Source organism: Mandrillus leucophaeus, unplaced genomic scaffold (genome assembly GCF_000951045.1).
Source record: "Mandrillus leucophaeus isolate KB7577 unplaced genomic scaffold, Mleu.le_1.0 Scaffold652, whole genome shotgun sequence".
In the NCBI taxonomy this organism is placed as follows: Eukaryota; Metazoa; Chordata; class Mammalia; order Primates; family Cercopithecidae; genus Mandrillus; species Mandrillus leucophaeus.
The window spans coordinates 774942-787319 of NW_012107053.1; positions in this window are offsets into that span (position 1 = coordinate 774942).

Consider the following 12378-nt stretch of genomic DNA (forward strand, 5'->3'; position numbering starts at 1 on the left):
AGGCGGGCAGATCACCTGAGGTCAGGAGTTCAAGACCAGCCTGGCCAACATGGTGAAACCCCGTCTCTACTAAAAGTACAAAAATTATCCAGGTGTAATGGCGCACACCTATAATCCCAGCTACTCAGGAGGCTGAGGCAGGTGAATCACTTGAACCCAGGAGGCAGAGGTTACATGAGCTGAGATTGTGCAACAGCACTCGTGCCTGGGCAATAGAGCAAGGCTCCATCTCAAAAATAATAATAATAATTCAAACAGGATTATTTTATAATAACTGTGATGTGATAGAGTGATGGAGTGGGAGGGATCTGCTTTAGATGCAGAGGTCAGAGAACCTCTCTGAGCAGGTATTTGAATGATCCTACGGGCATAACAAAGATTTGGGGGAAAAGCATTCAGGTCGAGGGCACATGTGCAAATGCCTCGATGTGGAAATAGTTTTGATGAGTTAATAGAACAGAAAGGAACAGCTGAAGCATAATGAATAAGCAGGGAGTGGTCTGAAATGTGGTCAGAGAGGAAAGTCTGGTAATACAGGGCCTTGTGGGCAGTTGTGAGGAGTTTGCACTGTATTCTAACTGCAATGGAAACTTGTGAAGGATTTTAAGCAGAGGGGTGAGAACATCGGACTTATAGATAAATCTTTTTTAAAAATCATTTTGGTTTTCTGTGAAAAAAGATTGATAAGGGGCCAGATTGGAAGTAGGAGAGCAGTTTTGAGGGTATTCAAAAATTCTGGAGGAATTGTGATGATGGCTTGTTCTCAAGTGGTAGTAGTAAAAGATGGAAAGATATGAATGAATTCAAGTTATATTTGAAAGCGTAAGTGACTTGTGAGTGGATTAAGTAAATGAAAAGGAGAATAAAGCTAGATGTATTTTTGAGGGAAATACTGGAGGAAAATAGGTTTGGAGAGATGGAAAAGACTTAAGTGTAAAAGGAAATGTCAATCAGGCGCCGCATATACGAATCTAGAATTCGGGAAGGGTAAAAACTCAAGATGTCTATTTGGGAATCATCAACATATGGACATTTCTTAAACACGCCAGCTGTAGGGTTTGGGAAACACAAAACAGAAACATTTTAACCAAATGGGCAGATGAGGCAAATGTAGTTGTCTGTGTTATTTATTACATTTTATGGTAGTTATTATGTATTGCACATATGCATTTTATATGCTATATGTTAAATGTGCCCTTAGGCACACTCAGAAATATCAAGGGGGAAGAGAGAGAGAGAGAGAGAGAGGCCTTGCCATTAAGTTTTATAGTGTTGTAATCCTCAAAATACATATCAGTTTCTCAAGTCAACAGGCTCCACTTATTATGTGTGCTCCACATAATAAGAACAGTACACTCACTGTGTGGTAGAAAGGCAGAGAGCAGAAGTATCAGTCATTATCTCCAGTGGCATTCCTACCTTATTGCTCAACAACTGTAATAAATTCAGTGACGCTTAGCTGTCACTCACTTCTGGATACAAGAGGGTGGAGCAGAAGAACTTTAAACAGAATTGCTTTCATGGCACATCTGAGGCTATGGCACATTGTGTCATGTAGGATTACTGGATAATTGCAGCAAATCTTTCATGGCACATCCTCAAAGAGTGTCAGACTGGCCCTGTAGCAACCAGCAGGCAAACTGACCATAGTTTACTTATGCGTAATCTCTATTTCTCAAGCATCAAACAAATTGTCCTTTTTATGAGATTGTATATAATCCTGCAGCAGCTCAAACAACTCTAGAATTCGGTCAACACTATTCAGATATTAGAGATGTTCATTTGGAAAAGTGTCTTTTTCATTGGCTCTGTGCTTAGCCATGGTGTAATCACACCCCCAGTCTGAGCATTATTAATAATAATGAAGTCTTAGCACTATTGTCATTTCATAACTATTACTGTGCACCCAAAGTTTAATAATGAGTTTGTAGAATTACCAAGGAAAATTATACTTCTGAATCTTGGGCTGAGTTTTACACAGCCCAATCATTATGTTAAATGATTACTTCAAGCTTTAATTTTCTGTTTTTTTAAATGAATGTCATACATTACTAATAGAAACTATTCCAACCAAGTAGTCTTCTAGTCTTGCCTAAATGCTTCCAGTGATCAAGAATTTTTACCTCCCTGACATATTCTGTTCTAAGGTAGCAGAGTAGTTTAATATTGATGTAGTTCTGGTATATTCAGCAGTGGTTGGCACATAATAGAGCTAAAAATATTAACTCACAAGCTTTGGATTAAGTAGTTATAGCTTCAGATCTCATTTCTGCTTCTTTAAGGCTGTGATATTGGAGACATTAATCTTCTAAGCCACACTTTCATCATTTATAAAATGTGGCTGAATATTTACCTTATAGGGCTTTTTGTAAGTACTAAATGTGAAGTGCTTAGAACAACATTTGGCAATACTGGGCATCAATAAATGGTAGTGAGATACAACATTATTGCCACCCTATGATGAGTTCTCCCTTGTATCTTTCACCCCATGACTCTCACCCATTTGGGCCATTAGAATTGCAGTCTAAAGCTTCCAGTGCTTTAAAAGGGTGACATCAAGTGACACAAGACTTCAGGTTGTCAAATTCTTCAAGAAGGATCTGGATGAATTAGTGACCCAATTCCTCCCCACCCTGCTTCCTCCCATTCTGACTACATGAAGATTCTGAAGTAATCCATTGGCCCTAAGAGTCAAAAAATTGGTGCGATTCCAAATAAAAGGAATAAATTACTCTCCTCTTCTGAGCTGAGGAGGAGTTAGAGGAGAAGAAAGAATGTGCGACTTTAACAGTTCTCCGGACCCTATTCACCTTGGTGCTCCCTACCCCTCACTCAACATGGCAAAACCCCATCTCCAGTAAAAATACAAAAATTATCCGGGCGTAATGGCACGTGCCCATAATCCCAGCTACTTGGGAGGCTGAGGCAGGAACTCAGGACCTGTAGGAGGAACTCAGGAGAAGTCATCACATATCATACATGGTTTGCATACATGCAGATGTACCCACCCAAGAAGGAAGTGAGAGGTGGAGTCTCACTTGTGCCTCCTTAATTAAGTCCCATACTCTGTTGCTAGCCTGGGAGAAGGAGACCCTTTTTCTTGCCACAAAAGCACCAAGCCAAACTGGATTAACTGCATTGACTCAGAGGTGAGGCTTCATCTAATTCACAGGAAGATAGTGGAGGCCCTAGATGGGTAAATTTGTGGGCATGGCACTGTGCTGTCTTCCCACAGCCTTGAGAGTCAACAGATTATCTGAAGCATTTCCCAGGCTGTTATACTCTGGGCAACATGAAGCAGAGACTGCGAAAGGGCAAACTGTTAGGCCAAAGATCTCAGGCAGTTCCAGAGTTTTACACAGCACAATGAGCTCAGGGAACTTCCAGATACCTTCTTTGGCTGAGAATGGTCCAGGTACAACCCTGAGAGCATGAAGACCTGAGGAATCCTCAGGCTGGGATATAAGGGTTTGATGTGGAAACCTCAGCAGATAACATTGTGGAAGGCTGACTATCCTTGAGGACTGGATAGACCTGAAAACTGAAGACCTCAACAACATATAACAAGAATGGAAAGCCTTAGGAAGGCAAGGATTTTTGCCAACTTTGTTCTGTGATGTATGTCTGATGCATAGGCACTCAATAAATACTTGTTTAAAGAATGAAGGAACAAAGGAAGGAATAAGATAGATGAGGACCAAGGATTATGTGCTCCCTTTCCACTGATGTCAAGGTGAATTAGTTATCAATTTCTGCATAATAATATTATTACAAACTTTGCCACTTAAAAGAACACACATTTATTAATCTCATAGTTTCTATGGGTAGGGAATGTCAGGTAGGCTTAGCTAAGTACCTCTGCTTAGAGTCTTATAAGACTGCAGCCAGGCCGGGCATGGTGGCTCACGCCTATAGTCCCAGCACTCTGGGAGGCTGAGGTGGGAGGATCACTTGAGGCCAGGAGTTGAAGATCAGCCATGGCAACATGGCAAGACCTCATCTCTACAAAACAATTTTAAAAATCAGTCATGCATGGTGGTTTGCACTTGTAGTTCCAGCTACTCGGGAGGCTAAGGTAGGAGGATCACTTGAGTCCAGGGTATTGAGGCTACAAGTGAGCCGTGATTGTGCCAATGCACTCTAGCCTTGGTGACAGAGCAAGAAACTGTCTTGAAAACAAAACAAAAGAAAACAAAAAGACTGAGACTGCTGGGGCTATGATCTCATCTGAAGCCTAACTTGGGGAGGACCCACTTCCAAGTTCACTCAGGTTGCTGGTAAATTTTGTTTCTTTTGCAGCTGTAGAACTGTTCATTTGTGGTGGTAGCCTTATTTGCTGGCTGACTGTTGACTGGAAGCCATCCTCAGCCAGCGGGCTGCCCACTCACCATGTGCAGTTCCTCAACATGGCTGCTTGCTTCCTCAAAGCCAACGAGAGAGAAAGAAGTCAGCAGCACAGTCTTATGTAACATAATCACACACATACAATTGAATACATGGAATCATTAAAATCCCGTCACTTTTGCCATAACCTATTGGTTCAAAGCAAGTCATAGGTTCTGCCCACATTCAATGGGAAGTGACCACAGAAGGCATGAATATCAGGAGGCAGGGATTATGGGGGCCACCTTAAGATTCCTTCTGTAACACAGGGCACAGTTATTGTTTTCAGGATCAAACCTGGGAGAATGTGGAGGGGGAGAATCTTGAACTCACCTAGTTTACACTGAATAGCTTTTTTCCTACAACTGGGGACTTGAGATAAAATCTGATAGACATAAAAAATAAAAATACATTTTGCAGACCCTAATACGTAATTTTAAAATTTCTACCTAACCATAGGAACTACTGACTTTATATTAGCAAATGTTCCTCCTCTCTAATTTCTATCTGGTGGTCATATTTCTACCTGTTGGTACCATAGAAATATAATGCATCTTTTACCCGATAACCCTTCAAATATTTTAACATGGCTACACTGTGTCTCAAAATTCTTCCAAGTTAGTATTCTTAGGCTTGTTAATCATGTATCACACAAAAGTTTTCTAGATCTTTCCAATGTAGTTGCTACTATCTCTACATGCCCAAATATATTTGTCTCTTTTAAAGACAATCGCCTAAAACTAGGTTTTGTGTTTTATATAAAAAATTTTATCTAGAATTCTCTAATTTCTGCTAAATGGGATTATATTTCTCTTGATAGTATAATGATAAAGAACTTTTAAAACAATGGGAATAACATTCTAAGAAAAACAACATACTATAGTGACAACTCTGAGGATGTAGTAGGAACTTGAGCTTTGTCACCCCTTTTAGACTCTTCATAAATGCTAACACTTACTGTGATTGTTCTAATAACTATTGTCAGTAAGAAAAACCATTACTGATAGCATCTACTTATAAAATGTAATTAATTAGTTTAAAAGTAAATATTATGTAACTAGAATGAATTGTATAATATCTTATTTATAAAATAAGATAGAACATGTGGAGAACATTATGGATGTTTTTAAAATGTGAGAAAATGGCAGATGGCAAAAACATCAGTAAAATCCAAATGGAAAATCAACCTATTCAGAAAATAAAACAGTTTTGTAAGGATTTTGTATTTCTCACTTTTCTGTTATGTTATGCAAGCAATGACTCGGTTTCTGGTGATGTCGAAGATGATTGCATGTTAGGCAACATAATTCTAGCATTAAAGGTATTACTTCGTGCATTGACAACTGCCACCATCTTTCCAGGTTTCTCAAACTGCATGAGTAGCTTGCAAGCTGACATAATTATGCTGCTCTCATTAGCAATTTAAGTACAGCTGGAAAAAGCTTATTTGGATCTTATCCTAGTGGTTCCCAATGAGAATCCTGCAGATGTGCTGCAGTAGCTAGGGAGCCACTGCATCCCAGGGATGTTTTGTCACTGCTCTTGAAATGCATTGTCTCTTTCTAAGCATTGTACAGCATGGCCTCATGGGCAAAGCTGGGGAACAGTTCAAGATTTATAAGATTTATTCCTGTCCCTGAAGCAGATTTCTGGGAAACCAAAAAAGGAACAAATAACAGATATGTCTGTATCAGCAAAACTTAGTGGAGTAAAACTTTTCTGTTTAGTAACATGAAACCGTTTTGTAAGAGTTTACATTTTCCACTTGCTTCTTCTCATTTTTTACCCATTTTGTCCATTTCCCCACCCATATTTTGTTGGCCTCCCTCTATCACCTCCAAAGCTGTTTTTGTTTTCTTTTGAATTCTGGTAACATATACATGAAATTTACCACTTTAACCATTTTTAAGTATATAGTTGAGTAGTGTTAAGTCCATTTACACTGTTGTGTAGCCAATCTCCAGAACTCTTTTCATGTTGCAAAACTGAAACTCCTATAACTCCTATACCCATTAAACAACTCTTCATCATCCTCATCCCTGCACCCCAGCCCTCTGAAACCTTTATTCTACTTTGTGTCTCTATAAATTCCACTACTCTAAGTACCTCATATAAATGGAATCATGGAGTATTTGTCCTTTTGTGCCTGGCTTATTTCACTCAGCATAAAGTCCTCAAGGTTATCCACATTATAACACATGTCAGAATTTTCTTCCCTTTTAAAAAACTGACTTGCCACATTTTGTTTATCCATCGGCAGACACTTGAGTTGCTTCCTTCTTTTGGCTATTGTGAATAATGTTGCTGTGAACCTGGATGTATACTTATGTCTGAGGATTGATTTCAGTTCTTTTGGGTATATGGACAAAAGCAGAACTGATGGATCACATGGTTATGTTTTTAATTTTTTGAAGAACTGCTGTACTGTTTTACATAGAAGCTGCATCATTTTACATTCCCATCAATAATAGGCAAGGATTCCAATTTTTTCACATCCTTGCCAACACTTGTTTTGTTTTTGTTTTTACAGTATTTGTTATGGTCAGAATTGTGTCCTCTCCAAATTTCTATGTTGCAGTCCCAATCTCCAGTGCCTCTGAATGTAACCATATTTGGGGATAGGATCTTCGGGGGATAATTGAGTTAAAAGGAGGTATTTAGGGTGGGCCAGAATTCAATCTGATTGATGTCCTTACAAGAAGAGGAGATTAGAATATACAGAGAGAAAGCAAGGATGTGCACACACAAAGGACAGGCCATACCAGGACACAGCAAGAAGACAGCCATCTGAATGTGAAGGAGAGAGATGTCAGAAGAAACCAAACCTGCTGGCACCTTGATCCTGGTCCTCCAGCTTCCAAAACTGTGAGAAAATAAGTTTCTGTTGTTTAAGCCACCCAGTCTGTGGTATTCTGTTATGGTGGCCCTAGAAAACTAATCAGTAGCCATCCTAATGGGTGTGACCTGGTATCTCATTGTGGTTTTGATTGGCATTTTTCTAATGATTAGTGATGTTGAGCATCTTTTCATGTGCTTGTTAGCCATGTATGCCTTCTTTGAAGGAATGTCTGTTCAAGTCCTTCACCCAGTTTTGTTTGTTTTTAGAGACAAGGTCTTACTCTATCACCCAGGCTGGAGTACAGTGACATGATGATTGCTCACTCTAGCCTAGACTAAGTGAGCTGCACATCTCATTCTCCCAAGTAAGCTAGCACTACAGGCAAGTGCCACCACCTCTGGATAACTGTTTTAATTTTTGTAGAGATGGGGTCTTGCTATGTTCCCCAGGCTGTTTGCCCAGTTTTTAATTGGGTTGTTTGATTTTTTTGGTTGTTGAGTTATAGGAGTTCCTTATATATTCTAGATGTCAATTCTTTATCAGGTATATGATTTGAAAATATTTTATCTTATTCTGTGAGCTGCCTTTTCACACTGTGGGTTGCCTTTTCACACTATGGATTGTATCCTTTGATACACAGAAGTTTTAAATTTTGATGTGGTCCAATGTACCTAATTTTACTTTTGTTGCCTGTGTTTTTGGTGACATATCTAAAAAAAAAAATACTGCCAAATTCAGTGTTCTGCAGCTTTCCCTCTGTTTTTGTTTTTGTTTTTCTAAGAGTTTAATAGTTTTAGCCCTTGTGTTTAGGTCTTTGATTGATTTGGAGTTAATTTTTATGTATGGTATAAGGTAAGGGCCCAACTTTATTCTTTTACATGTAGATATCCAATTTTCCAAAGCTAATTTTATAGCCAGTCTTCCTATACTCAAAGTTGAGTATGGATCTAAACTGAGTTTCTAATTCCCTAAAAGCAATTTCCGGATTCCCCACCTTAACCCTTTCTATGACAAAGCAGGGGTCAAGAATGCAGGTTCAAAGTATGTCTTTCAGAAAACACAGCTCCCACACAGACAAAAACCTGTGCTAGTCACACAAAGGACACTTCAGGTGAGATATCTCAACTCCCAGGACTCCCAAAGCTGTCCCAAATATTCTCCATTGTATTAAGGATTGGTGACTTTTATACATCATTTTAAATTCTACTCAGTTTCACTTCTTGCTCTAGCACTTCCTCACAGGTTTTGACTGGCTCTGATGCAGTGGGTTCCTTCAGAAACTCTGGGCACTCATACCCGCACAACCTGGAAGTTCAGGGAGGTCAACACCTGTGGGCCTGCTCTTAACTAATGGACTATGGGAGCTGACGGATAAATGCTTCCCCATTTCACTCTCTAGTTAGAGTCTTCACATGTACTACACAAAACTTCTCAGATGGTCCAGGCAGAATCAAGTACCAGTCACCTGTAGCTTTGGCCAATGTGATACTATAACCTTGTTTGCTTCCCTTCATTCTCTGTTTGACTCCCCTTAGTCTGCCCTGCAGCTTGATGGTACCCCATTCTCAAATAAACTCCAACCACACAAACCATTGTCTCAGGTTCTGCTTTCTGGAGAATCCAGGCCAAGGCAGACATTATGGAGTTATGAAATACCTCGTTCCTGATACAGTGCCTACCTACCCACATTGATGCCCTTCTGGCTTGTTTCCTTGGCTGAAACAGGATGGAGGAGACTAGAAAAGATAGTGGAGAATCTAGAGCGGATTGTGTATACACAGTAATAGAATTCCTTTATATCTCATTGTTTTATCACTTCAGGAAATCGACCCATCTCCAGACTTTCCCACCAGCCACTTCCAAATGGCAAGAATGGAAAATTAGTTTGACAACAGTGTCTGCAGGAACTCATTTCTCAGTATGTCATTAATTATGTGCTGCAAGAGTTTTCTACATTATGCATCAATCAGAAAGCTGATCCATAAAGAACCTTCTTGCTGAAGCAGAGTGGGTGGCAGTCTCCTGGTAAGTTAAACAGATGTACTGAGTGACACATAGTTTCACTTAATGGTAGAAATAGAAAAGAAATAAGTGCATGGAGCTCTGGAGAGAATCTCTGAGCTGGGTAGTCAGGAAACACAGTCTCTGGTTACCTTTGTTATCAAGACAAATAATAGCTCACAGGCTCTCCCAAACTCTATCTGCCTTTGCCAGCTCACCTAGCAAGCAGGTGCTTTGGGTTCCATTTCAGCTGGGCTTCCAGAAACTGCAGCTGGATGGTCTGAGGGCATGAGAGATGGTCTTCCATAAAGTTGAACTCTGGATACAAAGAAACAGTCTGAAGGTTGCTGTGCAGAGAGGCAAAGACAGAGTCTGCCACCAGGTCACCCAGGAGAAGGAGATTTAGGCAGAGTCCCCAAGGCAAAGCCAGAACAGATCCTTAGAAACCCATACATAGAGGGTACCTTTTATGGTGTATCCTCAGCCACAACCCTGGATGGAAGATGAACTGGTAAGGACACTGAGACAGTTCAGACATCCTCTCAATTTAGTCTCTGGTCCCTTGTTACGCCAAGTGGGATTCATGAAATAACAGTATCAGCATCACCTATGAGTCGGTTAGACATGCTGAATTGGGCATGATGGTGTGCACCTATAGCCAGCCCTAGCTACTCAGGAGGCTGAGGTGGGAGGATCCCTTGAGCCCAGAGGATCCCAGAGGATCGAGGTTACAGTGAGTGATGATTGCACCACTGTACTCCAGCCTGGACAAGACAGCAAGGCCCCACTCTAAAAAATAAAATAAAAGAATGCAGAATCTCACCTCCATCCCAGACCTGCTGAATCTTGAATCAGGTTATGCATTTTTAATAAGATCCCTGATTGTTGCTCATTCCCACTTTACTAAAGTTTGAGAAGTGTCAATGGGTCGATTGCGGTAGTATATGATTTCTGGTTGTTTATGAGCATTTTGGCTCAGGGGTTTTCAATAGGCAGAGAAAGGTACAACTCCCCCAGGAACATTAGGAAGTAGGGAGGCGGTGTATTTTTGTCATAATGACTGTGGAGATTACTAACACTTAGTGGGCAGGTGTCAGGGTTGCTAAATATTCTGCAAAATGTGGGTTAGTCCCCATAGAGCTAAGAATTGTCCCAGACAAATGCCCCTAGTGTTCCTAGTGAGAAACATGTTGACAATTTCTTCTTCATCTGTAAAATAAGCATTTGAGCTAGATGGACTCCAGTGTTTCTCTCAGCTGTAAGAATCTTCCATTCTATCACTGTTTTCACACTGATTGATAATAGAAAGTTATTAGGGCTGTCTTTTCTTCCCTCTAATTCAGGCTGCTGTAATCCTAAATCATTTTCATTTAGTTCATCCAATGAAACGAGTTACAGAGATTAACCTTAATGAATGTAAATTCATTACCACTCCCTGTTAAATATAACTTGATCTTTCTGGTTAAAAGTCAAAGAGCACTTTCAGTTAATTAAATGTGTGTGTCATTACGATGCTGATAACACAAAGTAGTCTGAAAATACACTCAACAAGTCCTTTGTTAGTTAGCAATTGAAGGCAATTATTTCCCTGTCAGAGTTTAGCTGGAGTGGCTCTCTTTCCACTCACACCACCTCTGTCCTATTTGGATCTAGCTGAAGATCTTGCTGGAGTAGCATGGCAGTAGGGACGCTAGAAGAGATGGCAGTTCTCCAACAGCTGTTTAACATTGCCTCAAAAGAGAGAGCAACAGGCAGCAAACACGTGGAGAGTCATAAGCAGGGCTGTTGAGCCTGACTGCACTGATAACTTTCCGAATGTGTGGGGCTAGTGGAGCAGATGAAGTAAGGCTGGAACTGGTAGACCTATTGGAGAATCGGAGTTAACCATCGGGCTCCTCTTGGGCGGGATGTCACTATTTGAAAATGAAAACACGAGTTAATTGCTGTTTACCCCCACTACAGTACTGTCAGGAAAAAGGAAAGCCTCTACTGAAAACGTGAACTTCTTAGGTGAAAAGTGGTGTCCACCTGTAAGGTGCTACTAGAATTTATCATTGTGCTGTACTTGACACATAGTACAGGTTCCAATGTTAAGAAATTACATCACAGAAAAAGTACTTTTAATCACCACAGCTAAAGGAAAAAGCAATATCCTAGAGGAGATTATTTTTCCTTGGAGTGTTTGTCCTGGGATTCTGTGTAGCACTATGTCAGTGCACTAGCCATATCATCTTCTAGCTTCAAAAATTAATGACGTGACACCTACTATGTACCCACAAAAATTAAAAATGAAAAAATTAATGGCGTGGATGAAAAGCATAGGCTTTTGATAGTTTACACATGCTTCCGCTATTGATACATGTTGGTAACTGGTTACTGAGCTAAGCAAATAGGAGAGACAATGTTCAGGACGAGAGTTCTGTCTGGGGCTTAGGTTCTAAGTCAACCAATAGTGTGTTAATTATGGCCCCAATATGGTTCTGGTCAGCAGTATAAGAGAAGCCTTTTTTGAGGTGATGGGGAAAGCAGTGGACTGATAAAAGTAGTTATGAATAATAAAAACATGCCTTAACATTTTATTGTAACATAAAGTGCATAAATGTACATGATTTGCCAGCCTTTGTTAAAGTCTTTTATTTGAATCTTCTGATTTTTCTATGACCACATTTTTGCACAAATTATATCTGTAATACACTTGCTATTACATTATTACATCACTTCAGTTTCTTTCTTTCTTTTTTTTTTTTTTTTGAGATGGAATGTTGCTCTGTCACCCAGACTGGAGTGCAGTGGCGTGCTCATTGCAACCTCTGCCTGCAATTCTCCTGTCTCAGCCTCCTGAGTAAATGGGATGACAGGTGTGTGCCACCACACCCAGCTAATTTTTTTTTTTTCTTTAAGTAGAGGCAGGGTTCTACCGTGTTGGCCAGGCTGGTCTCCAACTCCTGACCTCAAATGATCCACCCTCCTCAGCCTCCCAGAATGCTGTGATTACTGGCATGAGTCACTGCTCCCAGCAAAATTCAGTTTCTTTAAAGTGGAATAAAAACCAAAGATATTTATGAAATAATCTTTATGCAGAGTCCTAGATTTGTACTTACTGTTTACTAATCTTTTATAATTGCCTTGTCAACTATTTTGACAACTACTGAATC